Source organism: Lagenorhynchus albirostris, chromosome 10 (assembly GCF_949774975.1).
Source record: "Lagenorhynchus albirostris chromosome 10, mLagAlb1.1, whole genome shotgun sequence".
Taxonomy (NCBI): Eukaryota; Metazoa; Chordata; class Mammalia; order Artiodactyla; family Delphinidae; genus Lagenorhynchus; species Lagenorhynchus albirostris.
The window spans coordinates 54898196-54921507 of NC_083104.1; positions in this window are offsets into that span (position 1 = coordinate 54898196).

Below are 23312 nucleotides of genomic sequence, written 5' to 3' on the forward strand. Positions count from 1 at the left end.
TTAAATTGTTATTCAGCACAAAAAGTGCCTGTCCAGAATAACACATGCCCAGATCCCCTTCACTGATATCATAAAGGTCCAATTCAGAGAAACCAGACAAATGTGCAAAATACAAGGGAAAAGGAGGTCAGGAACAGCGCCACCTGAGTGTGGTCCCCAGACAAGTGCTGATGGGCAGACCCTACCATGTCCACTGAGCACAGGGATTGAGGCTGAGTGTCCATCAACTTTATAGGAAGAATCTTATGTCTCTTGTCTCTAAGTAATGAAAGTGTGGACTTGTAGTTTGAAAGTCTGCTTTTTGCATTTCATTTTTCTAGTAATTTACAGAAATATCAGCTAGTCAGTTAGAAATAAACAAAAACCAGTCTCTCACTGGAGAGTTTGAAAAGTGCTGATCTAGGAAATACACAATTGTCTTATGTCCTCTCATTTCTATTTGCACATTTCTAGTGGTGAAAACATTGCATTGATGTCTTTTCTGATTGCAATACAAAGAATAATGAAACCCACATGAACTACAAAGGAAAATATTCCTTCCTGCAAATTTCCTTACTCACTCTCTTTTCTTTGTCTATTCCTTACCCTCTACCCTATGCCACCTTCCTGAACCCAGGGATGACATTTAAGAGTACCAAACCCAGGGTACGCAGGGCTTCTGACTGTGAGTGACTGACCCTGGAGAAATCAACTCCCTAGCTGGAGCCTCAGTTTTCCCAAGTGTAAAATGAAGGTTGTGATTAGGTCATTTAAGGTCCCTTTCTGACTCCAGTATCCCACAGTCCCAGGATACACTTGTTAAACCAAGTTGAGACTACATCTTTTTGGCTGCAGGGGTACGCTGGCTGGCTCCAGAGTGGATGGGAGACTCACACCAGCATCACACCTGAGGTTGACATACCTGAGCCACAGGTTTTGTGTGACTCCCAGCCATTCCCCCAACAGCTGTGTGCTGGGAGACACCAAATCCAAAAGCAGCCTGCCGTGTCATAGGGAAGAACAAATCTGACTCCATATTAGATCTGTTTCTTTTACTTTAACCTTTGTATTTGATTGACTTTGCTTTGTGTATAACCTGAAATATACAGGATAGCCCATTCTCAAGGCTCTGACCTTTAAGGGTTTAACTCTTTTCTATTCATACAGAGACAAAAAGTTGCAGAACTGAAAATAACATTTTTCTTGTTGGAGGTTTACAGGAACATCACGACCTGACCTACCTGGACCAATGCAAGAACAAAGGATTCTGACACCAAGAAGTTTGCAACAACTAACCACGCCCCTCCCTTACCTGGCCTTTAAAAGTGCTTTGTTGACACCCTTCGGGGAGTTTGGGGTTTCCTCCCATTCTCCTTGCGTGACCCTGCAATAAACTTTTCTCTGCTCCAAACATTTCGGTTTGTTTGGCCTCACTGTGTGTCGAGCATGAACTTGCATTCAGTAACAGCCCCGCACGGATTATGATTTGCCTTCTAGAGATGACAACCCTGAGCGGAACTAAAATAAGGCCAAACAGTTACCTGACTTTTTAGCCAATGCCTCGAAAATAGTTTAATCCCGGGAAGTCGAGATGCACCAACTGTCCCACCCAGGGTTTTTCACTATTCTGAATGCTTATGCTCATTCTGCAGTCAGGAAACGTAATTATTCGTTTTTTCTTTAAGGAAGTTTATGACCAAAGGTAATGGGGGGAACATAAATGTACTGACTGCTTACTGAGACTCGTAAATGCTAAGAACACAGACAAATAATTGTTGCTTGGAGATTTGTTTTTGTCGTGTAGAATCTTCATTTTTAGCAATTTAACTACTAAAAGCTTCCCCACCTGGAGGAGAATTATTTAGTCGGAAATAAAACTTAGCACCTAATTAATTCATTCCCGGCTCCAACAACTTTCATCCTTTCAGAAAAGCGGCTTTCACATAAAATGTGCAGAAGGTAGCTTGTTATACAGGGCTAGTAAAACTCAGAGGTAATTAGTATAAGCTAAACCTCTAAATAATAATGCCAAGTTTTTAACTTTTGCAGAGCCCTAGGTCAACATTTACTAATAAATTCTCTGTTTTCCTTTGTGAGAGATAAACGTTGCTACAAATTATCAAGAAATTTTAAAAAAAAAAGAACGAATGAAGTTAAGAAATCTGTTCTGGCCAATTAGTAAAGAAAAGTGGTTAAAGCTCAGGTCAGAATTCATCAAAAGCCATCAAATACCTACACCTCTTCAGAGTTAGGAATTTAAGAACAGTGCTCATTTATGGCTGGGATGGGCCATGGGTCAGACTGGGCTCATCTTAGGAGAATTTCTGGGAAGGTCTGGCATTGCAGGGTGGAGAAACCAGTGTGAAGACCCTGGGACTTTGGGACCCCGATCTCCTACCTTAACTGCCTCTGTGACAGGTAAATGATGACATTGTGTGCTGTCCCACAGTGGGTGCGAGGTGGGGTGGGGGGCGACACAGAGGGATGCTGCAAATAACTCAGCCTGTCAGGTCGCCCGTGGCACCTTCCCTCCCACGGTGGAAGCCACGTGAAACATGACAGCTCACTGCCTCAGCCCCTCCAGCCCCGGCCACCTCTCAGGTTCCCCAGATCGCTGGCTTTGCAAACAGAGTTATAAGCGAACCACACCAACAAAGGAAGTTTCTTTTTTCCAATGCTGAATAAGATCCCTTACCAGCTCATCTCTTTTCCTTCCTCTCTTCTTCCAAGGGGGGAAGAGAAGTGAGAGTGTTGCAGGATCAGCAGCATGACATCGAACAGTCCCTTGAGGGAGGATACAGAGATGGCTCATCGCACCTCACTTTGGGGAGCAGCAGAAAGGAACCCGGGGACAGCACAGCTCCACAAAGCAGCGGTTGGAAAAGGAGACATCTGGCCCAGTGATGCCTTCTGTTATTTCTCCCTTAGGTTGGAAATGCTGAGTTCTTGGTCCATAAAGAGGGCAGATTATTAAGAGGAAAATAGGAAAGCCAGTCTATTTCTCAGTGTGATGGATTCCCATCAAACCAGATCTGTACAAGACGCCTCACTCTTCATCTCTATCTGACAAGGGGTCGGGGGGGGGGCGCTTGTAGCAATACTTGGGTTCATATTGGCTTGGAGACTGAGACAGATTTTTCTGTTCTCTCCGGGAGAAAGATACACATGTTACTCAGGACAGGGAGACAGGCAGGGGATCCACGTGCTGAAACGGACCTGTGGATTACACATTTCCGATGAGCAACCATCACACAGCAGCTGTTAGAGGCTGCTGTCCAAGCCCAGCTTATTTCTTTTTGCTGCAAACTCTAAAAATTAGGTTTGTTTCTTGGTAAAAAACAATGCTGTGTCAAGACCCCTAGAAGAATCGTACAGTGTTGTTCCATAAGCTGGTAATGGAAGGACCTGTCCATTACAACCAGGGATAAATGTATTGGATTCAATCAGTTTGGTTTGGGAAATCTCTCTTTGTCAGTTCCAGGATAACCAATTGTCCTTGTTAAGAGGAGCTGATGTAGAAATATTTCACCTCCCCATCCATAAACACTTCTTTCCCCCCAGAGCAAGAAGGGGCTGATCTTCTAGGTCTTAGTGTTATTTTTTTTTAATTATTTTTTTTTGGGGGGGGGGTAATGTCATCTTTTTTTTTTTTTTCTGATATTTCTTTTCAAATGAAGAAATATGATTTGCATACCAGGTGCAGTTTTCCTTTAGTCTTTGTATAAGTGCCTGCCTTTTAAATGACTCCTAGAACTAAGATCCTGACCACTTGCCCTTGTTAAATATCTGGTGATCCTTCCCCTCAACAGATGGGAAGGGCCTCCTGATATGCCCCTGGCCTCATTTCAGTTTGGGTAATTGCATTCTGTTGACTTGAAATCTCCCCACCAGTTTCATCTGCCTGGGATGTGATGCCTCATTCTCAGCCCTGAGCTGCCTGGCGTGCCGTCGGAGGCTGGGGAGCAGCTGGTGCATTCCACCCAGAAGTGGACGCATTTTAGTGGCAGGTGCAAAGGTTTTCTTTGGCTGAATACAAATTCTAACCTAGGAATGAGCTGCATGGATGCTCTTTATTTATTTATTTTTAACATCTTTATTGGAGTATAATTGCTTTACAACGTTGTGTTAGTTGCTGCTGTATAACAAAGTGAATCAGCTATATGTATACATATATCCCCCTATCCCCTCCCTCTTGCGTCTCCCTCCCACCCTCCCTACCCCACCCCTCTAGGTGGTCACAAAGCACCGAGCTGATCTCCCTGTGCTATGTGGCTGCTTCCCACTAGCTATCTATTTTACATTTGGTAGTGTTTATATGTCCATGCTACTCTCTCACTTCGTCCCAGCTTACCCTTCCCCCTCCCTGTGTCCTCAGGTCCATTCTCTACATCTGCATCTTAAGTAACTACCGGGAAGCCAAAAATATGAAAGTATCCAAAGCATAAATATGAATTGGGATGAAAATACACTTTCACATTAAAAGGATCATACACCATGATCAAGTGGGGTTTATTCCAGGAATGCAAGGATTCTTCAATATACGCAAATCTATCAATATGATAAACCATATTAACAAACTGAAGGAGAAAAACCATATGATCATCTCAATAGATGCAGAGAAAGCTTTTGACAAAATTCAACACCCATTTATGATAAAAACCCTGCAGAAAGTAGGCATAGAGGGAACTTTCCTCAACATAATAAAGGCCATATATGACAAGCCCACAGCAAACATCATCCTCAATGGTGAAAAACTGAAAGCATTTCCACTAAGATCAGGAACAAGACAAGGTTGCCCACTCTCACCACTCTTATTCAACATAGTTTTGGAAGTTTTAGCCACAGCAATCAGAGAAGAAAAGGAAATAAAAGGAATCCAAATCGGAAAAGAAGAAGTAAAGCTGTCACTCTTTGCAGATGACATGATCCTATACATAGAGAACCCTAAAGATGCTACCAGAAAACTACTAGAGCTAATCAATGAATTTGGTAAAGTGGCAGGATACAAAATTAATGCACAGAAATCTCTGGCATTCCTATATACTAATGATGAAAAATCTGAAAGTGAAATCAAGAAAACACTCCCATTTACCATTGCAACAAAAAGAATAAAATATCTAGGAATAAACCTACCTAAGGAGACAAAAGATCTGTATGCAGAAAATTATAAGACACTGATGAAAGAAATTAAAGACGATACAAATAGATGGAGAGATATACCATGTTCTTGGATTGGAAGAATCAACATTGTGAAAATGACTCTACTACCGAAAGCAATCTATAGATTCAATGCAATCCCTATCAAACTACCACTGGCATTTTTCACAGAACTAGAACAAAAAATTTTGCAATTTGTATGGAAACACAAAAGACCCCGAATAGCCAAAGCAATTTTGAGAACGAAAGAAGGAACTGGAGGAATCAGGCTCCCAGACTTCAGACTATACTACAAAGCTACAGTTATCAAGACGGTATGGTACTGGCACAAAAACAGAAAGATAGATCAATGGAACAGGATAGAAAGCCCAGAGATAAACCCACGCACATATGGTCACCTTATCTTTGACAAAGGAGGCAGAAATGTACAGTGGAGAAAGGACAGCCTATTCAATAAGTGGTGCTGGGAAAACTGGACAGCTACATGTAAAGGTATGAAATTAGATCACTCCCTAACACCATACACAAAAATAAGCTCAAAATGGATTAAAGACCTAAATGTAAGGCCAGAAACTATCAAACTCTTAGAGGAAAACATAGGCAGAACACTCTATGACATAAATCACAGCAAGGTCCTTTTTGACCCACCTCCTAGAGAAATGGAAATAAAAACAAGAGTAAACAAATGGGACCTAATGAAACTTAAAAGCTTTTGCGCAGCAAAGGAAACCATAAAGAAGACCAAAAGACAACCCTCAGAATGGGAGAAAATATTTGCAAATGAAGCAACTGACAAAGGATTGATCTCCAAAATTTATAAGCAGCTCATGCAGCTTAATAACAAAAAAACAAACAACCCAATCCAAAAATGGGCAGAAGACCTAAATAGACATTTCTCCAAAGAAGATATACAGAGTGCCAACAAACACATGAAAGAATGCTCAACATCACTAATCATGAGAGAAATGCAAATCAAAACTACAATGAGATATCATCTCACACCAGTCAGAATGGCCATCATCAAACAATCTAGAAACAATAAATGCTGGAGAGGGTGTGGAGAAAAGGGAACCCTCTTACACTGTTGATGGGAATGTAAATTGATACAGCCACTGTGGAGAACAGTATGGAGGTTCCTTAAAAAGCTACAAATAGAACTACCATATGACCCAGCAATCCCACTACTGGGCATATACCCTGAGAAAACCATAATTCAAAAAGAGTCATGTACCAAAATGTTCATTGCAGCTCTATTTACAATAGCCCGGAGATGGAAACAACCTAAGTGTCCATCATCGGATGAATGGATAAAGAAGATGTGGCACATATATACAATGGAATATTACTCAGCCATAAAAAGAGACGAAATTGAGCTATTTGTAATGAGGTGGATAGACCTAGAGTCTGTCATACAGAGTGAAGTAAGTCAGAAAGAGAGAGACAAATACCGTATGCTAACACATATATATGGAATTTAAAAAAAAATGTCATGAAAAACCTAGGGGTGAAACAGGAATAAAGACACAGACTTACTAGAGAATGGACTTGAGGTTATGGGGAGGGGGAAGGGTAAACGGTGACAAAGCGATAAAGAGGCATGGACATATATACACTACCAAACGTAAGGTAAATAGCTAGTGGGAAGCAGCCACATAGCACGGGGAGATCAGCTCGGTGCTTTGTGACCGCCTGGAGGGGTGGGATAGGGAGGGTGGGAGGGAGGGAGACGCAAGCGGGAAGAGATATGGGAATATATGTATGTATATAACTGATTCATTTTGTTGTGAAGCTGAAGCTAACATACCATTGTAAAGCAATTATACTCCAATAAAGATGTTAAAAAAAAAAAAAAAACAAAAATTGGCAGAAGACCTAAACAGACATTTATCCAAAGAAGATATACAGATTGCCAACAAATACATGAAAGAATTCTCAACATCTTTAATCATTAGAGAAATGCAAATCAAAACTACAATGCAATATCATCTCACACAGGTCAGAATGGCTATCATCAAAAAATCTGCAAACAATAAATGCTAGAGAGGGTGTGGAGAAAAGGGAACCCTCATACACTGTTGGTGGGAATCTAAATTGATACAGCCACTATGGAGAACAGTATGGAGGTTCCTTAAAAAACTAAAAATAGAACTACCATACGACCCAGCAATCCCACTACTGGCCACATACCCTGAGAAAACCATAATTCAAAAAGAGTCATGTACCACAATGTTCAATGCAGCTCTGTTTACAATAGCCAGGACTTGGAAGCAACCTAAGTATCCATCGACAGATGAATGGATAAAGAAAATGTTGCACATATATACAATGCAATATTACTCAGCCATAAAAAGACACAAACTTGAGTTATTTGTAGTGAGGTGGATGGACCTAGAGTGTGTCATACAGAGTGAAGTAAGTCAGAAAGAGAAAAACAAATACCATATGCTAACACATATATATGGAATCAAAAAAAAAAAAAAAGGTCATGAAGAACCTATGGGCAAGATGGGAATAATGACGCAGACCTACTAGAGAATGGACTTGAGGACACCGGGAGGGGGAAGGGTGAGCTCGGACAAAGTGAGAGATTGGTAGTATATATATGGACATATATACACTACAAAATGTAAAATAGATAGCTAGTGGGAAGCAGTCACATAGAACAGGGAGATCAGCTTCGTTCTTTGTGACCAGCTAGAAGGGTGGGATAGGGAGGGTGTGAGGGAGGGAGACACAAGAAGGAAGAGGTATTGGGACATATGTATATGTATAACTGATTCACTTTGTTATAAAGCAGAAACTAACACACCATTATAAAGCAATTATACTCCAATAAAAATGTTTAAAAAAATTAAAAAAAAAATACACTTTCACTAAAACCAGTCTATTGTGTGATCATTTTGCACTCCATGAATCTTACCATTCTTCTAGATTTGAATTTTGACAATAAGAAGAACTAATTCACATAAAGCAGACAACTCTTCTGAAAGGAAGAATTTTATGCACACACACACACACACACACACACACACACACACACACACACATATGTCCCGGCTCTTACCTCCCTCTGGAGTCTTCCTCAGTTTGGAATAAAAGCAACCTTCCCCAGAAACCACATTAGGTGCCCTATGCATACCTCCTTCGAGTAGGTAACACATTTAATCGTAATGAGCTTATCTCCTGTACCAAACTGGAATCTAAAAACTATCCCATCCATTTTTGTTACCCCAGCACCAAAAACATAATAGGTGCTTAATAAATGAATTAAATACAGACTGCATAGGCCAAACCTAATTAGTCTTAAGCTCTGATCCAGAAAATACTATTTCTAAGGGCTGTGAATCAAGGTGTGTTTTTTTCAGGTTCACACACCTGGATGAAACCCTGGGAACTTGGTGGTCCATGTCACCATGTCACATAGTCGTGGCCACCTCAGCTCGAGGGAACAGTTTCTGCCAGCACAGGTTCTCTGCATGGAGGGCCCCTCTTGCAGCAAATGGCACCAACGGCTGGACCAGGGAAGCCGAGGGCCAGGGTGGTTGCACAAAGGCTGAGCTGAGCTACCATCAGAGGACAGGTGCTAGTAGATACAGTTCCTGCCTCTCAGCCTTCAGGCAGACAATTTGCAAGCCTTTCTGTCCCTTCTCAGGATGGCTCAGTGAAGCTGATCCCCACTGACCAACCACAGCTTTTTTTTTTCCCTGTAAACATTTTAGCGTGACCTTGATAACACTGTGGACTCTCCTCCTTCCACTCTCCTCTTGTTTCAGGAAATCACCTCCAGACACACTTTCTGCACACAAGCCCTTGCCTCAGTCTCTGAGTTGGGGGGGAACCTAAACGGTGACAGCTTGGGGCATCCCCACACTGACAGTCACACCACCCACGTGTGCACATGTAATATACCTATTCCTCCACCCTCCGTTTCCTTTCCCTGTCACAGGACAGAAAAATAATATGAGGAGCACCCCAACACATACAGGCTGACAGATTATAGGTGATGCTGATGCCAGGAAATAGGGGGGACCACTAAGACTTTTCCTTGATATGTCTTCTGAAATATTAAAGATTTCAGCTCTAAATATCCTGTCTTACCAATGAGGTAGGAGTCATTCCCAGAGTCTCATAATAGGGGGACAATCCAGATTCTGCCTCATTTTAGCCTCTGCAGGTCACCATATATTAGCTTAGAAGCCCCAAGCCTCCGTAATGACTCGAGCTGACTTGCATCCTAATTTTGACTATGCGGCAATCTTGCCGACGCCATCTGCATGCATGCGTTAGTCTCACACTGCCCTGGCCCATGGGGTGGAAGAAGGTTTATGTAGTAGGACCAGTCACTGTCATCCCTGCTTTGTGTAGGTCATCAGTGTGTAGTGCCCTCACCAAAGAGGAGGGCTGGATGAAGCCCAGAGGCCACCATCGTACACCCAGGCAGCTGCGGAAACCAAGGGCAGGGTGTCGCCCAAGGGGACTACCCTGGAGTTACCAGTGTCATACTTGCTGCAGGCCTGCCCCACTGGCCACATGAGACAGAGGAAGGTAGCAGACAGGTGGATTGCAAGGAATTCTCATCAGTTTTGGAGACACTGGTGCTTAGACCCCTGCCTGCCGCAATGTATTCAAACTGAGGCAAGAGCCTGATGTAGCAGCCAGATTGAGGCAAAGCTGGACAGAGGGGCGCAGAGGTTCTCAGTTCATGGGAAAGACTCTGACAGGTTAAAAGTTATATTAGAGAAGGCCTATGAGGCACATGGTTCATCCTTCGATTTTTGTAAAATTAGTAATTTTTCATCTGACTATAAAAGCTCTACCTTTTCACTGTAAAATGTTGAAATGCAAAATCGTATAAAAACAAATCCACATATGTGATCTCATCTGATTCTACAACCCAGAGGTAATTGCTATTAGTATTTGGTCTATTTGCTTCTGGATTTTCTTTTCTCTATGAATAATGAATATATAGCTGTCTCCCTCTGTGTCTATCTCTCTGTCCATCTCTGTCTCTCTGTACACATATGTGACATCTGGAGAAAATACTGTATTTATATCTTCTTGTACTTGTTTCTTCCAACAATACATGGTGAGCAATTTCTTTGAAAACAACATATAATGGGGACATACATTTTAATTATAACATTTATGATTCTCTATTGATAGATATATAGGTTGTTTCATATGTTTGTTATCACAAATATATATAATATATATTCTTGGGGTTTATCCCCTTTTGGTGTGGATTCTGGAACTCCTTGCTGTAGCAAGAGGCAAAGAAAATGCCCATCAGTGGATAGTGCCAGGGTCAATCACATAGCACTGCAAGCCACCCTCAGCATGTTGATAGCTGTCCTCATGGTCACAAGATGGCTACAGATATCTTCACCCATATCTGGAATTAGCTACCTTTTCCTCCTGTACCTTTTAAATAACTTTTACTAGAAGCTCCTGCCTCAAGCAGTCTTCTCCTCATGTTTTATTGGACAGAATTGGTCACATACTGTTTCCTAAGTCATTCACCAATGAGGAAAATGGAATTACAATGATTGGCTCAAACTACACAAGACATACTACCCTCCTGAGCATGGGAGAAAGGTCATTTTCTCAGAGCAAATGGCTGCATATGGCTTAAGAATGGAGCATGTACTATAGATCAAAATTAGAGCCCTCCAGAAAAGAAAGAGGGATTTAAGGGGAATTAATTTGGGTAGGCAAAACACAATCGTCTCCAATACCAAATAAACTTGTTTGTTACCCTCTCACCTACATTATAATGCTCTTTTCTCTGATAATATTAACCTTCCTTAATTCACCACCTAGGCACTTTGTTTTCCTTAAATCAGACCTTTGCTGGTTCTCCACGGATCTTCAAGAAGTTAACAGAAAAATGAACATGACAATGATAATGAGCTTGAGATCTTGCTCTCCTTGGGGGCATTTCTGTTCTAAAAGGAAGTTCTGGAAGATAGAAACATCTCCAAGATCTACAAGAACAAAGAAAGAATGGGGCCTGGCAGGCACAGAAAGACTCGAGGCCGTCCTCACCTCATCTCTGCCGGCTCTCCTGCTGCCCCGCTCACCAGCCTCCTGCCCTTCCACCAATAGGCCAGCTGACTCTCGTCCTGGAGCCTCTGCACTTTGCTTCCCTCTGCCTAAAACAGGCTTTCTTTGGACAGTCACTTGACTTAATCCCTCACTTCTAAAGCTCTCTGCACATATGCCACTTTATTAAAGAGGTTTTTCTTAATCATCTTACATAACATAGCACCTTCACTTCATTCTTTACCCTATTACCCTGCTTTATGCATGTAAGTAGAGAGTAAATTCTATGAGGATGGAATTTACGTTTGTTGTTGTGTTTTGTTTGTTTGTTTGTTTTACTGTTGGTTCCTCATAAGCATTCCATAAAATTGTGGAGAAAGAATTGGTGGCTGGATGGATACTTTGGCAACACGAAACTTAAATGGTCATCTTCTTGCTTAACCTGGATCATAGCAGAAGTCAAGTAAGACCTAATCCTGCACAGGCATCACTCTCTGTCATAACCAGTGGTGTCCGTAAGTCCAAGTTAGTCAAGATTTCCCTTATTTAACCTACTTCCCTCTAGGCAAGGCCTTCATTTTCTAGGCTGATTTGTATATTTTGAAATCTACACAGTATCTATCTTTCTAACATGAAATAAAAGGTGAGTTCCAACTTAGAGAAATGAGATACATCATACAATTGTAATACTATCTAATTAATAAAACGTGTTTTAACTCTGATTAAAATTTATTTTGCATGCCAAAAATAGTCATAAAACCGTATCTCAAAGCCATGAGAAATATAAGTATGCAACAGTAATTTAAGAAGTTACCGTATGAGTTGGAGTTTCCATTTGATGTTGTGTCTGATACACACACACACACGCACACACAATGTTTCAGAGACTTTCAGACAACATGCGCACATGGACATGATCGCCGACATGAAACTATGAAAAAGTCCATATTAGAGTTCAGAAAAGGATGTACTAGGAACTACAGCCACCTACCAAAGAGCAGAAGTGATTTCTGTTAGTTGTGGTATAAATATACCAGATGGACCTAAAGGCAACCAGACAGCACTGACAGACAGGTGAGGGGACAGCCTGTCTGAGATAAACATGGAAGAGATTCCAGCAGAACCTAGTAACACCCACTGTGCTGTGCAAGGGGACAGTGGTGGTCAGTGTGTATATATTTAGAACCCACAACCATCTCTGGGGAGACCACGGGATACAGGAGAGCATGATGAACGGCCTCTCTAGGTCTGCATTAGGTGAGCAAAGCCCAGGCAGGGTTGGAGGAAGATCGGGTAACCTCCAGCTTAGAACAAGGGCACCCTTTCCTGACAACGAACAGAGTTCTGCCCAGCTAACTCTTGGCTCCTACACCAAATTCAGAGAGGAAATTTTTTGGTGAGTCTCCCAAGCTAAGGAGCTCTGAAATGACAAGATGAAAAAACAGCAAACCCAAACAGGTCCCTTCCTGAAAGACTTCTGCCCACTGCTCCCCAATCTCTGACAGATCCCATCCCAATTCTTAATTCTGTACATTGGGTAATATATTCTATTTTTGGAATGCTATAAAACTTTTGTTCTAAATATCATATTTTCAACTAATATTTAAGAATGTAGAATATCCTTATGTCATAACATATATTAAGCGAAAAACTTATGCACTAGTAGGTAGTATAGAATTACAACCTTAAAATATTTTATATAAATAGCACATACACTAATTCATACAAAAGTACTAGATAAATATACTCTATTATGGTAACAGTGCCCCAAAACTTGAAGTTATTTCTATTCTCCTACATCATATGTTGTATGAAAAAAGATTTAATTGGCTCTTTATTCCAAAATATATCCAGAATCCAAACACCATCCACCACTGTCCCCACCCTGGTCTGAACCACCATCATTTTCTCCTAGATCATCATCATCCTCGTCAGATCCCCTCATTCACCTCTTGATAGGGTGCCTGTCTTCCTTCCTGGCTACCCTGTGACCGATCATCTATTCTCCACACAGCATCTAGTGTGACTGTGGAAAATATGTCAGATTCCCCTGCTCAGATTCTCCAGTGGCTGCATCTCACACTCCTTTCATAAGCCTCTCTAGTACTTTCCAGTCATCATCTTCAGCTACTGTCCTCATCTGACTCTCGTCCAATCACACTGACCTCCCTCCTGGGCCTCACGCTTGCTGAACACCCTCTCCTCTTTGCATAGGCTGGTCCCATGGCCTGGAACCCTCTTCCTTTAAATAGTACCCCCTTCAAGATTTTCATGTTACTTTCTGGAGCAATCCTGCCATTGCCCCAAAACCCCACCTCCTCCTTCTGTTCTCACCAAGAGTCTCCAGCCTTCCTTCCCAGGGCCATGTGGCATCGTTCCAGAAAATGAGATTCTCATAAAATAGAATGTGGATGGTACACTTTGAAGTTGTGTGCAGTGTGAAGACCTTCCTTTGCTTTTCTTCATCGCTCTTATCACCTTCTAACACACTGTACCCTTTACTTTTGTTGTTGTCTATCTCCCCCTATGGGACTGTCAGCTCTGTGAGGGTAGGAGTCACTTTACTGCTAGAGTCTCAGTTCCTAGACCAGTGCCTGGCACACAGTACATGGAATGAATGAATGAATCACAGGGTAGTAGAAATAAAAGTCATTTTTCTTTTATTCCATCAATGAGCTATATTTTCTCTATTATTTTTAAAACCAGAAAAAATATAAAAAGTAAAAAAATGTATAACATTGACCCTTTCATTGCCCTTTTTCTTAGCTTGGAAAATAAATTTCCTGAACTCAAACTAAAGAACAACTAAAGAAGAATACCTGTTTAAACTATTGTTGAGTCGAACTCCCAGTAAAATACATCTAAGCTCTGTGGTTATTTCCACAGGTTTTCCCACTCCCACTGATTCTCGTGTAGTTTCTGATCAGTCATGATGGTGGGAGATGACCCAGTTTCATAACATCTGAAGCTATTCAATTTTTCTATGATACAATTCCATCTTGAGCCAAGTTGAATGGTCCAGCAGAGAGATGTTCTCACATTCTCTTAAAAGGTTATCCTTTTGGCTTTCTTTGAGATATTGTTTCTTAGATAGGAGAAAAATTGAAACTTATATCTGAGGACCAAACTATGAGATGAAAACTTTTTCTCTGTTACCTTCACCCAAGGGAGAAACAATTCTGAAGACTTATACTTTCAGTCCTAAAAATGTTAATGACTGCAAGTGAATTTGAACCTATCTTTAAATCTACTTTAAAATATTATTTTTATCAGTTTAGACACTAACCAACTGAAAATTTTGTTATTTTGTAAAATATCTCAAAGATGACTGTCTGACAATGGTAAATAAAACCAAGCCAACAAACAAAAAAACAATAAATGAGATTTGTTTTTTCAGCTGCTTTTAGCTTTCTTTAACATGGCAGCAATTTTCTCTGTAATAACAACTCAAAACCAAGCAAAGACATACCAACCGTAAAGGAGAAAATAAGTCTGGTCAACAGAGACTTGGGACCCACCATTAATCCTTTAATAATGGTCCAGAAATTGATTTATCTCCTGCTGCTACTTTGTATCTGGAAGTTCAACTGAAGACATCATTTTTCCTCAGCAGGGACAGTAATTTTGATGCTAGCCTCTGTGAATAGCTTTGTATAATTTATATAGTTTTTAATTTTGGTAATAGCAACTAGCTGGCTAAGGCAATAAGCCCTTTCTATCACAGACTAAATAAAGAACTCTCTCATGTTTCAACTAATGAACTAAACCAAATCATAATGAGCGTGACTGTTTCATTTCACTTGGCTGTTGCTCAAAGAAGGTTCATTTAAAAATGATTCATTGTTAATATGTATAATGTTCACACTAATATTATGATGTTCACACTAATGTTGGAGAATTAGAAAAACATCAGTCTGTAATAGAATGACCCATTACATCAGCCAAAAAAGTCTTGTTTTCACTGAATTAATGGTTTTGTCCTCAGCTTTTTACCTCCTGAAGTGAGACAGGTGCTGAGGAAGCAATGGGTGGGGATTGAAGATGGTGCAGCATACCAGGTCATGTGGATGAGCCCCATCTTTTGAGGTTGTCAATAGCCTCACTAGTTTTATACTTTGTGCTGAAGATTAAAAAATACTACACATCTAAATAGGCACTTCGCCAAAGAAGACACACAGATAGCCAAAAGGCACATGAAAAGATGCTCCACGTCGCTATTATTAGAGAAAAGAAAATTGAAACTATGATGAGGTATCACCTCACACCAGTCAGAATGGCCATCATCAAAAAGTCTACAGATAACAAATGCTGGAGAGGGTATGGGGAAAAGGGAACCCTCCTACACTGTTGCTGGGAATGTAAGTTTGTACATCCACTATGGACAACAGTATGAAGGTTACTTAAAAAACTAAACGCAGAGTTACCATATGATCCAGCAATCCCACTCCTGGGCCTATATCTGGAGAAAACCATAATTTGAAAAGATACATGCACCCCAACGTCTATTACAGCACTATTTACAATAGCCAAGACATGGAAACAATCTAAATGTCCAACGACAAATGAATGAATAAAGAAGATGTGGTACATACATTCAGTGGAATATTACTCAGCCATAAAAAAGAATGCAATAATGCCATTTGCAGTAACATGAATGGACCTAGAGATTATCACACTAAATAAAGTAAGCCAGACACAGAAAGACAAATATCATAGGATATCATTTATATGTAGAATCTAAAAAAATGATACAAATGAACTTATTTACAAAAGAGAAAGAGACTCACAGACATAGAAAACAAATTTATGGCTACCAAAGTGGAAGGTGGAGGAGGGATAAATTATGAGTTTGGGATTAACAAATATATGGGATTAACATATATACACTACTATATATAAAATAGATGAACCAACAAGGACCCACTGTATAGTACAGGGAGCTATACTCAATATTTTGTAACAACCTATATGGGAAAAGAATCTGAATCACTGTGCTGTACACCTGAAACTAACGTGGTATTGTTTGTTTGTTTTTTTTCTTTTTCAACAGGTATTTATTTATTTAATTGGGGTACAGTTGTTTTACAATGTTGTGTTACTTTCTACTGTACAGCGAAGTGCAGTTCGCTGTATTACACAGTAGGTTCTCATTAGTTATCTATTTTATACATATTAGTGTATATATGTCAATCCCAATCTTCCAAATCATTCCATCCCCACTTTGCCCCCTTTGTGTCCATACATTTGTTCTCTAGGTCTGTGTCTCTATTTCTGCCTTGCAAACAGGTTCATCTGTACCATTTTTCTACATTCCAAATATATGCATTAATATACGGTATTTGTTTTTCTCTTTCTAACTTACTTCACTCTGTATGACAGTCTCTAGGTCCAACCATGTCTCTACAAATGACCCAATTTCATTCCTTTAACATAGTATTGTAACTCAACTATACTTCAAAAGAATATATATATAATATATATGCACAAGAAAACACTAGTTTCAATATTGTTTATACCATTCTAGCAAATCATAGTAGTCACTGAAAAACTATTGATAAATGTAGTTAATAACCTCTTCTCAGATATGACACATAATTATGATTATGTATGAGAATATCATATACTTGTCCTCGACCAAAGGTAAGTTTCAAAAAAGTATATGCAGATTCTATCAAAAGTCCATCCTTATGATCAACTTAGAAGTACAATAATTCTTACAAACTCTTGTATGTACTGTATTACTTTAAAGTTAAAGTCATTTAAAATAACCCATTGTGAGTTAATCTCAGAAATTAAGTTAATAATCTAATATTGTAAAAGTTGGAATACAAACTTCTTCCTACTTGCCATTTAGCTATCAAGATTTATATATTTCCAAGTTTCATGCACACTTTTGTTTTTGAACATCTCTGAAAGCAGGCTGTGTCACAAAATGGAAGATAAGAAAGTACTGCATTATAATTTAATAGGAATTATTGTGTTTTCCTTCATAGTAGAACAGTGAAATATAAAACAAAGATGTGTTTTGCAATCAGTGCTTCTTGAATTCGATGAAATACAGGAATAGACATTGTTTCCCTGGCTCAATACCTAGATCTGTAGTATGATATTATCCCTGACTGAAAGCTGGTTAAATAGAATCTAGGATAGACAGCCGAGTGGCCCACTCACACTTAAGTCACGTAGCACAGCACTTGCAAAAAGTGAGATCTCAACACATGTGAACTATCCCTCTCTTTGATAGCCATCAAATATCTAAGTATGAGTTGCAGATGCTATTTCTGCTCCCTGCCCAGATCTCCTTTACCAAGCCAGTGTTCCCATGCCCCCACCTTTCCTGGAGGCTCCCCTTTAGCCTACAGAAGGCACCTTGTCCAGAGTTGCTGGGAGGTTACAACTACCCACTTCCTGGGGTGACTCATGACCAAAGGCATAAAAGCCCAGCTCATTTGCCTAAAGGCAGGCAATGCTCTCTCACCATCCAGAGCTTCCCCTGGGACCAGGCTGAAGCTGGACTCGTGAAACCACACCTCTCCAATTCCGTCTGTTTCCTACTGCGTTCCCCTCACTCCCTTAAAGGTTTCTCTTAAGAGCCTGCCTTCAATAAATCACTCACAGAGGAACTGCCCAGTCTGCTTGGAGAGTCCCACCTAAGAGTCTGTTTCCTCATGTTTCAGCTGGGTGTGGGATTTCTACTGGTTTTCATGAGGTGTTTGGCCAACATAATCCTGTGAAAACAACCAGTTGAACCTTGGGGAACCATATGTGTTTATATGTCTGCCCTCAAAGTCTCAGAGGAGAAAAATATATGTAAATAGGCAAACACAAATAGTAAAATGCACACTTGTAAGAAATGCTACAGAAACACAGGAGAATGAGTGATCACACTGCCCAGAAAGCCACTGAAAACTGCACCGAGGAGGTGAAATGTGAGTTCATTCATGAAGACATGAGACTGGCTCAGGCAGACACAGGGAAAAGGCAAAGAAATCAATAAAAAATAAAAGCCTACGTAATACGTGAGCTCGCTTTGAAAAATTATCGTCCAACTGAAGGAAAAGTACATATCCCGCACTCCTTGAATCACCTGCTAGGACTCTGAAAGCAAGTGGATATTCATAAACTATTGAAATTGAAAACTCTCAAGGAAGTCTGTCACAGAAGAGTAGAGTGGAAATTAACGAAGTTGAGAAAAGCGTTAAAATGTTTGCTTTTCCTTTGGGCAGAAATCTTTTTAACAAGTGTGTTACGAACTGAAATGGGTTCCCTTAGATTCATGTGCTGAATTTCTAAAATAAAGAGAAAATGCCAAGTGGTAACACTCATAAGTTTGAGAAAACGTGTTGTGTTCCCAAATCTGCGAGTGGTTTGGCATGTAGGATGTAAAGACACAAACTGGTATGAGATCAGTGTGTGAATACACACACACACACACACACACACACACACACACACACACACACACACAGAGAATTATATACAATTCATGATCAATTACATGATGGAGAACCAGTAAAATGTAAGTAGGAAAAGGACATCAGTCGATTTTTAAAAACTGTAATTGTTTCACTTTATGTGAAGTATGCATAAGAAAAGAACTCAAAAGGTATAAAAAGATATAGAAATTGAGTTTGATAAAGAGGACTCTAGTGCAGCACAGAGAATCTGGGGAAAGAGAGTGGATGCTTTGGGGAGGGCAGCCAGTTGAGAGATGCAAGAATGGAGGTACCCAAACCTCAGGAGGGAGGGGAGCACAGGCCCCTGGGGGATTGGTCTGCTCTTCATTCGGGTCACAAGCACTCATTGTGTTGGGCCTGTTCTGTCTCTTGCACTTAGTAGGTAAGCAGGAAGGCACATAGACAGACCCTCTATGACACACAAGGTCAGGCTATAAAACTTCATGGAGAAAGCCCAGGATAGGTTCTCGAGGAAGAGATGGGCTCACACATCCCTCGGCCCTGTAATGGGTGTCAGGTCCCTTTGTGAAGATAAGAGATACTCGTCTCTCCACTGAAGTGGACGTTTCTGAATCTCAGCTTGGTAAAGCCATTTCCATGAAATTGATGGAGTCACATATTTTCGATTTCTCTGTAAATCACCATTACACTTTTGATGAGCACATAGCAAGCTATTTAACAAAAGCCCAGAGAAGAAGTGATAAAGGTCTAAACTAAGACAGTGATCTAGGGAAGGAGAAAGGGGTGAGGGTATAGAGAGGACACAGAAAGATCTATTTGGTAAAAATAAAATAAATGCAAATTGACTATCCTTTGAAGGAAAGATAGAAGGAAGCAGCAAATACCTATTTATGCCACCTTAAAAATGCCTCAGTGTTCATCCACTAAAATGATATTAAATAGTCTAACATTTGTTAAATCACAAAAGTGTATCAGTTCACAAAACTCAATTCAAGAGGGGCAGATAAGGAAAAGGGAAATAGAACAAGAGTTATCTACCTATGCCATAAAAACAAGATACAAATGTTTAAGCTAGACCTGCAAACTAGGAAAACAAACACAAAGGTACTATTTTTCCCATACAAAATTTCACTATTAAACTACTGTGCACTAATTACAGCTGTGAATCATAGCTATGGTAGGGATAGAGTAGGATAATTAAATAGTCGGATTAGAAATCCCACTAGGGGATTAAGGACAAAAAGGGAATTTTAAGGGAGTTTGGGAGACTGTTGTAAGCTAATGACCACTCAAGAATCCAGTAACCTAGCAACAATCTACACTACTTTGAAGGAAGACCAGGTGCATCCAAGTGCCAGACACACTCAAGTCACAAATCCTGATAAAACACAAGACAACAGATACAGGGGCTGAATCTTGTTACATGAAGTCAAAGAGTTGATAGTCCTTGAAGACTAGCATTTCTGCATGCAGCCGAGACAGAAATATAGGAGAAAGGGGACATTATACCAGAGCCCAAGATGAATTACCATATTTTAGTATATGTGACCACACTTCTGCTAATACACATATGATTTAAATAGCACCATGACAGACCTGGTTAGACCATATAGGGTCAAAGGAGGAACTAATCATGTAAACCTCGATGTCTACCTAAAAATGAGGAAGAAGGTGATGTTCTCCCCTCCCCACTTTTTCTTTGATTATAAAAACGTAGCCGTCTTTGTTCTCGGCGCTGTGCTCCCTTGCCTGTCTGTTTCCATCTCTCACAAGCATCCTATACTAATAAACTCACTCTTTGCCTGCATCTTTGCCTCATGCTGAATTCTTTCTGCGAGACAAAAGGACCTGAGCTTCAGTGAGTCCTGACACCAGGTGAGCAGTTTTAATCAAATGACAGTGGTTTCGAGTCCCCTGCTAGTCAGGGATTGTGGGTTCAAGTCCCAATCTGAGGTGCAAGTGGGCTCAAGTCCCAGCTCGTGGGTTTGAGTCCCAATCTGAGTTTTGGCTGGGTTCAAGTCCCACCCAAGAAGGAGTGAGGTTTCAGCTACATGGTATTGATGCTACTTCAGTCTCCTCTTGGCAAAGCCATATCCCATGACATTAGGGAAGCAGGTCCGAACCTAGCCAATGGCTAAGTATTGTCGTTAAGTATCCAATGACACACACCCTCCTGCCAAAATGAGCAGGCTCAGCTAGGAGCTCTTTCTGTTAGAAAGGAGGTTTGCTGAGGTGTGGAAACTTTTGTTGCAAGGAAAGAGCCAGCAAAGACCTATCCTCCCTTTGACCAAAGGGTTGCTCCTGGCAATGAACCAACTCTTGAATGTCAAATGAGAGTTGACTGTTCACAGCTGGCCCAGATCCCTTATACAGAGCTGGTAACCCCCATCCTCCAACTCCTCTGCATGCCATCTGCTAAGGACTCACAGTTGCCCAGCTTCGCATAACTGCCCACAGGTGACACCTTGCTGTCAGGGAGAAGGACTTCATAGTGTGACTTAAGCTCTGGAGTCCCTTGAGGATGAGGTCAGGGCTCATTATTTCCACCCTTGAGCACATCCTCTTTCCTATTGTTTCCCTCACTTCCTTTAAAGTATTTCTGTTTGTCTGTTTCCTGAACAGCACTCCTGACATAAATCACTTAAACCCAAACCCCTGCCTCAAGATCTGCTAGGAAATCTGACCTAAGACAAATGGGTTAAAAACAGGATGACTGGTTTCAAATAAAAACTGTCAACCGAGATTTTTAGCAAGAAAAGAGAACACTATTTAGTGATAATATTCATAATCCTAACAATACTGGTAGAAAAAGAGATGCTTCTATTTTATTAGGTCTCAAGATAACATAATGGTCCAACAGAGAGGTGTTATGTACTAATTATCTGTGACAACAGCAACATTACATCAGCAAAGCCAACTAACAATTGCATGTTGTTTTCCTTTGGAATTGTATTTCCAGTAATACACCACATCATCATATTTGTATGTCATTAAGTATGTGACCTTGAAAAAAAGTTGCATAAACTCTCTGATCCTCAGCTTCCCTATCAGTATAAGAATGCCTTCCTCCTGTGATCAGGATGAATATTAATGAGAGGGTCCTGAAAAGCAATTATCATAGTACCTGGCTCTCTCGAAATATTAATTTCCTTCCACTCACCTACCTTGTCACCATCAATTAATATTTATTTTTAATGTGCTGGCTTATTATACCTTAATCAACACTAAGATTTAATCCAAGTTTATTCTTTTGTCATTGCTGAAGATGCTGTGATCTGTATGAGTGACTATTTCCCATGCTTCCAGGAAAAAAAAAACACAACATTAGAGAAGGATGGGATTAGCTCAGTTACTGTAGTGGATATTTGTGTTTTTACCTGCCCAGCATCCTTTTTATTTATTGTTTGTTTGTTTGTTTGGTAATATCATGCTATTTTTTCCCTGGGAAACAGTCCCTCTGCATTTATGAATTTTTATTAAAGATGGTCTCCTACTCACAGGAGGGTTGAGCACTGACTCAACTGAATCAGTCAGATTCATTTCTCAAAACTGTTTGTCTAAAAAAAAAAAAAAGCTTATCTTGGGTGACCTCATCATGGACAATATGTGGCATTTCTTCCTGACCAATGCCCAGAAGATAGTGGAGTCCTCATTATTTTTTGTTCCTTGATCTCTCAATTTCAGCTCTTCTTTGACAGGTCTTTGGTTTTTCAATCTACATATCATTTCAATAGATTGCTTCTACTGTTATTTGACAGAGATAGTCTCTGTTGCCTGCAACCAAAAGACCTACTACAATGACTCAAATTAAAAATCTAATAATTTCAAAAAGTCTTTAAAGAGGGACTTATGACTTCACATTCTAAAGGGGAATGGTTTAAAGAAAAGGCAAATGAAGAGACCATTCTCAATTTTACTTGAAGGGATCAATATCATAATTATTCATAAATATATATGATGTATAGAGTCACTTGTCAGTTCTGACGCCAATGGATTACATATCTTAATTAAACCTTTTTGACACTAGAAATATATTATATAAATGTTCAGGTACCACTTTATGCCCCTTTTATATTCCATTGATGTGTTTTATAACATAAGCCCCTGCTCAATCTAAAAATTAATATATTAACAGACTTTAGTATCTCTACCTTTGGGGTTGGAAATACAAATATTAATGGTATTTTCAAATTATAACTAAGTTATGGCAGAATGGAAGACTATCCCAGACCTTATGATTACAGATGAATTCCTAGGAAGCTAACAATGCACTATTTTACAGGGTATGTCCTAGTATCTATTGTTCATCTGCCAAATAGGAATTACTATGGTAGCAGCAGACCCCGACTAGTACCTGGAGGATTCTCACAGTTAAGAGAAGCATCTGTCCAAACATGTCCTCCATCCATCCCACCCTTATTGCCAACATGCAATCCCACCACTGGGCTGCATGCAAATATGCTTAGACTAGACAGGCAACAAAGACACGAGGACCTCCATGGAGGAATGTTCAGCAGGAATGTTCCTGGTCCATGGAAATGTAGAAAGCCCATGGTATTCTGGACACCAAGTACAGGTTTCTAAGGTGCTGTGACATTCTCAGTATCTCTCTCTTTGGTTTTAAGCCACTAAGTGCTCCACGTTCTCCTACCCAATCCCTTACGTCTTCTGTTTCTCTTAGAGAAACCACTTCAGGTCAAGTCCATTCCATTGCAA